This window comes from Bufo bufo, chromosome 2 (assembly GCF_905171765.1).
Source record: "Bufo bufo chromosome 2, aBufBuf1.1, whole genome shotgun sequence".
NCBI lineage: Eukaryota > Metazoa > Chordata > Amphibia > Anura > Bufonidae > Bufo > Bufo bufo.
This window is the reverse complement of record NC_053390.1, coordinates 531,238,305-531,244,602: the sequence shown is the minus strand read 5'-3', so window position 1 is coordinate 531,244,602 and position 6,298 is coordinate 531,238,305.

Here is a 6,298-nt window from a genome sequence, read left to right as displayed (position 1 = left end):
AATTAAATTATATGCCCCTTCAAATCAGTTTTAGAGAACCAGGAAGCCCCCATTACTTGATTAAACAAATCAACAATCAACAGGAGGGAGTATTGATTTTTGATCGTAATCTTATTTAAGTCCCAATAATCGATACAAGGTCTGAGGCCTCCATCTTTCTTTTTGACAAAGAAAAATCCCGCCCCAATAGGAGACACAGAAGGCCTAATGTGTCCCTTACTGAGACTCTCTTTAACATAATCCTCCATAGCCTTTCGTTCAGGTCTAGAAAGATTATAGATACGTCCCTTGGGAAACCTGGCCCCCTCTACCAATTCAATAGTGCAATCATAAGATCTATGGGGCGGTAGCAACTCGGGGTTCGAGGAGGAGAATACATCCATATTCTCCTTTAAGACTAAAGGCAATGTATGGGATTCTGCTGAGAGCCCCTCTTGCACCACAGACAAGCACGAGCCGCATTCAACCCCCCATTTCACCAGTTCCCCCTTGGTCGAGTCAATAGTGGGATTATGTAACTAGAGCCTACTGGTAAGTTTTCTAGAACCAACAAGGAGCATATGTCCGAGTGACACCCCCCCCCACAGTCAAGGATATCTCAGGGGTGGAATACTTCACGGTACCACCCACCAGGGGGATGGAATCGATAGCCATGATGTAGATGGGAGTGGGTAGTGTCAAAATCGGAATACCCAACCTTAATGCAAATTTCTGATCAATAAAGTTGGCAACAGAACCAGAATCAATGAACGCAATACCAGAACATTTGTTAGTACCCATGGAGACCGTAATAGGTACTAGTAACTTACTCTTGACCACATTAGGAAATACCTGGATCTTAAGCTCCCCCGTTTTGGTAGATTTACCGGAAGAAGGTCTCTTGGAGCACTGGTTAATCCAATTGTTTGACTCGCCAAAATAGAAACAAGTCCCTTGTCGGCGACGCTGATCTCTACGAGTCATCCTAACCTGCATGGGTTCCTCAGAAGAGAAATCGGCTCTGCTCATAGGACAGACCTCTGACTGGACCACCTCCTTGGAAAAAAGCAAACGTTCCTGCCGTCTCTCCCTAACACGTCTGTCAAGTCGAACCGCGAGTGTCATAGTCTCCTCTAATGTCTCAGGAAGCTGATAGTTTACTAATGGGTCTTTAAGATTTTCAGACAAACCTGACTTGAACTGGCTTTTTAGGGCTGTTCATTCCAGCCATAGGGAACACACCATCTTCTGAACTGGGTACAATACTCTTCGGCAGGTTGGTCTCCCTGTACCAAAGCCTTAAGAGCGGTCTCAGCTACCATGGCCCTGTCTGGTTTATCATACAAGGTTCCCAGGGCCTGGAAGAACCCCTCGACAGAACTGAGACAACCTGCATCAGAAGGCAAGGAAAAAGCCCAATCCTGGGGATCTCCCTGAAGACGGGAGATTACTATGCCCACGCACTGGCTCTCAGAAACGGATGACAAGGGGTGTAATCTAAAATAAAGCTTACAATTCCCTTTGAAAGAGAAAAACTTGTTATGGTCACCAGAAAATGGTTCAAGAAGTTTCATCTGAGGCGCCATAAGATGGCTAGATGAATGCGGGTAGAAACACTCTGTCCTGACTCATGTAAATAGAGTTTCTCCCCCAATTCCTGAACTATCTGAGTCAAATTAGAAACATGCTCCATCAGGGTAACCAAAGGATTCATGGTAACAGTGGTAATTTGGGCCTGTTATTCTGTCACACACACATGGGGTGGGGACCACTGAACTCCACCCGCACCCCTGTCCCTGCCTACATACCTCGCAAGTCCTAGTAACAAGGGACAACTGGTCGACAAACCCTTAGCTAGGAAAGTGCAGGGAAGGCAAACAACACATGCAACAGGGAAGTCAAACAAGCCGCGTCAATATCCAGGAGAGCAGAAAGGTACCGGAGGAGCAAGCAGAGGATCATCAGGAGAAGCCGAAGTCAAAACCAGGAGGGGACGCCAAGACCAAAGGATGAGATGGACAGGAAATCGGAAGCCAAGCAGGAACAAAAAAACAGGTAAGTATAACGCAGGAAGGACCTCAATAACAGGCAATCTGTGGCCAGCAGATTGCCTGTTTAAATAAGGCGCTGGTGGAGTCATGTGACGTGGCCAGCGTCACATGACTCCTGAGCTCCGATGCAGCTGAGCGCCGAGTGATCAGCTCGGCGCTCAGCCATATTGCGGTTGCCACGGGAACGGGCGACGCGGGGTGCGCTGATGACGCGAGCGCGCCCCGGGCATCCCCGCTTCCCGGAACTCTGCATCGTGACAGAGTGACTGAACGAATATATGGGGGTAGGGAAATGTGCTTTATCCATGCCTATATAAATGCTGTTGTACCTATCTCTGTTATGTCACTTTTCTCTTAAAAAAGGGATTTCACCCCGAAACGCGTCAAGATTTTATTTGTCATTAAAAAAACTTGGAGCCTCTGTACCATCCTTTTGGGGACCAAGAAGCCTGACCTACCATGTACAAGCGACCTCGGCGGGGGAGGCTGAGGTATAGGTGTATTGAGTTTATCCTATACCTACCTCCCCGGTAAAGTAAGTCTTTTACCATTTTATGAAAATCCTTCTACACATTAACAATCATCGATCACTTTATAGTGGTGTATACAGAAGTAAATACGTGCATGTTTTTATATATATTTATATATTTTTTTATATATACCTCCTTTTATTTATACCAAAATATCCTGATTGGTTTATAGATTCTCGCCTTACCCTCCATTGTCAATAATCGTTGACAACTATAATTTTCTAATCTCCAACCTAAACTGTCCTTGTGGCGCCCCTTTGGTACTCTCAGGATCACCCCTGAAAGAGCACCTGAGTATCTGATTGGTTGGGGTCTGACACCTGGGACCCCCACCAATCAGCTGTTTGAGAAGGCAGCAGCGCCATGGCCTTTTCTCAGCTTTCCCTAGGCCGTGTGACAATGTTCATCAGTTGCATGGCCTAGGCTCAGCTCAGCCCCATGGAAGCGAATGGGGCTTAGCTGCAATACCAAACACAGCTGCTATACAATATACAACACTGCTGAAAACAGAGTCATGTAGCTCAGACAATAAATGGGTCTGTAACCCCTCTGGGACAAAGAGAAGTACCTTCAGGTTCTGATTAGCAGAGATCTTGGAGGCCAGTTCAGGACAAATAAAGGAAACAATAACACCTGCAGTTAAAATCGGAACTGACTCAGACTTCAGGGCTTCAGTGGCACAAGTAGTATATGCTTGTAGTATATGCTTGAGGGAGTGGCACCTTCAAGTGTGAATGCGCACCTATTTTATCTTGGGAGTAGCATTCCTTTGCACTTTTGCCCTTCCTATCAAACAGACCGCCCTGATTAGGTGGTACATATAGGTGTGCTTGCTCCTCCCCTGGTTGCTTGATGCACATAGAGGTGACTAGGAGCAGCACACCATATGTGCGGAGTCTGCGCTCCTAAACATAGAAGCCCAAGGGCTTAGGTAGGTTTAGCGTAGGACCCGCCAGACCTGAGACCACATTGGCGCAGGGTAGGTGGGCACAGATGTGTTTTGATCAAAATATATTGGCTAAGTGTCTCAGATCAGAGTAAGGGCTTGGTCCATATATAATGCTTGCATCTATTTTATTAGTGCATTATTATCTTTTTTTCCTGTGATTTTTTTTCTTGATTGGCACAGAAGCTTCTGGACAAGGCATTAGCTTTGATGTTCTTGGAACCCGGCCTATAGGTGACAACAAAGTCAAAAAGTAAAAAAACAAAACAAAGCCCAACGTGCTTGCCTAGGTTTGAGTCTTTGGGCAGACTCCAGAAACGTCAGATTCTTTAGGTCAGTAAGGACCATTATCTGGTGTCTGGCCCCCTCTAGAAAATTAGGCCATTCCTCAATAGCCCCTTAATAGCCAAAAGCTTGTGACTGCCTATGTCATAGTTAGCTTCAGTAGTGGAGACTTTTCTAGAGAAATAAGCACAGGGTTTCAAACAGGTAAAGGTAGATGTTTCCTGAGACAAAACCACTCCCACCTCAGAAGCATCGACCTCCACAACGGAAGGTCTAATCAGATCCGGTTGGGTAAGAATGGGAGCTTCGACAAAACATTTCTTCAGCGTCTTGAAGGCAATCGTAGCTTCTGGCTTCCAATTAGCAACATCAGCAGTGCATCCTTCTTGGTAAGATTAGTGAAGGGTATGCCAATAATAGAAAAAATGTTAATACATTTTCTATAATAATTGACGAAGCCCAAGAATCTCTGAAACCTTAACTGGGTCCATTAAAAAAGTCTGGGGATATGACATATCGCAAGAATGGTACTTCTTTGACACCAAAGAGGCATTTTTCTAACTTCACAGTTGTTGCCCAGTATTTGTAGGACAGCCTTACATGAAAAATATGAGAATTCAAATCAGAGGAGTACACCAGAATATCATCTAAATAGACGACCAAACATTTTCCAAAAAATTCTCTAAAGAAATCATTCTTTAAATTTCGAAAGACCGCCGGGCCATTGCTTAAACCAAATGGCATCACCAAATCTTCAAAATGTCCCTCCTGGATATTGAACGCTGTTTTCAACTCATCCTCCTCCTTGATAAGCCTCCCGAAGGACTAAATTGGTGAACCATTTAGCTGGTTAAAGAGGTCTAGTATTAATGGCAAAGAATAGGAATTTTTAACCCGGTAGTCAATACATAGTCTGAGACTGCCATCCTTTTTCTTAACAAAAAAGAATCCCACCCCCATGGGAGAAACAGACTGTTGGATATGACCCTTTACCAGATTTTTTTTTATGTAGTCCTGTATGGCCTGATGTTTCGAACCCAACAAATTAAAAACACGCTCTTTTGGAAATTTGGAATCCGGAATCAAATTAATTGCACAGTCGTAGGCTCTGTGGAGAAGGAGAAAATTAGAGCTAGGTTCAATAAACATTCTATTTTCATATAGTGCAGTACTACTAGTTGCCTTCTCTTGACATGTGTATATTAATCATTGACATTAAAATATAGCTTTTATTACTAACTGCTTAAAATGATAATGAACTACCTAACCTAATGTTAAAACTATCTAATATGGCCTCTGATATACCGTTTGTTCTATTAGCTGTGCTATTATAGTAGTGGCCTGGTGGCGGCGCGCTTGCTCCAGTTACCACTCGATGATGCTATGCGGAATCTATATTTCGAACTGTCAGAGGTCTATTGTAGCCTAAAAACTTATACACTGCCCCCCGACATGTTTCGCCATGTACATGGCGTCTTCAGGGGCACGGGCAGTCTACCTTGGAATCCGGAATCAATTGCACAGTCGTAGGCTCTGTGGAGAAGGAGAAAATTAGAGCTAGGTTCAATAAACACTTCCTAAAATTTGTTAATGAGATTAGACAATTGCAAAGGAATCATTTTCAGAGAGGCCATAGATATAGTAAAAAGATGATTAACACAATCTTTACCTCATCTCTGTAATTCCCCTGTTTCTCAATTACTAACAGGATTGTGAGCCTGTAACCAAGGTACACCTAGCAAGATATCAACAGGTAAGTCTTTCATAACTAGAAATCAACACATTTCAGAGTTTAGGACCCCTACAGACATGGTACTTACAAGAGTACAGAATTTAATGCCATTCTTCCGTAGGATGGTAGAATCAATCTCCATCACCTGAACAGGAAAAAGCAATAGAGGTAAAGAAAGATCTAGGGACAATGCAAATTTCTCAGTAATAAAATTCACTGCGGCCCTGGAGTCTACAAAAGCCTCTCGTGTCAGTTTTATATCTTGAAACAGAATACAAATAGGTAATATAATTCTTGTAAAAAGCATCACTGAATACTTTTTTCCCCGAGTACCTTTTCCTAGCCTCACTTGACTCTGTCTCCATATTCCACAGGGGGCATTTAGGACAAGACTTAACCCAGTGATTGGGTCCCTGAAGTCTTCTGAGAATTATTTGCTCCAAGGAGTGGGAGGTAGCACCAAGTTACGTGGGTTCTTCCGGGTCAGGACGCTGTACAGGGAGAGTAGAGACCAAATCTTGAGGGTACCTGGAACATACCATACGTTCTCTGAGTGGACAATCCAAACGTACAACAAGCGTCATAGTCTTGTCTAAGATATTGGTCATAGTCTTGTCTAAGATATTGGGGGTAAGATAGCTGACCAGTAAATCCTTCAAGGCTTTATAAAGACCCTGGCGAAACTGACACCTTAATGCGGGGTCATTCCAATCGGAGGCAACACACCATTTCCTAAATGCAAAACACTTCTGATCACTGTGAGACCTCAGCACAC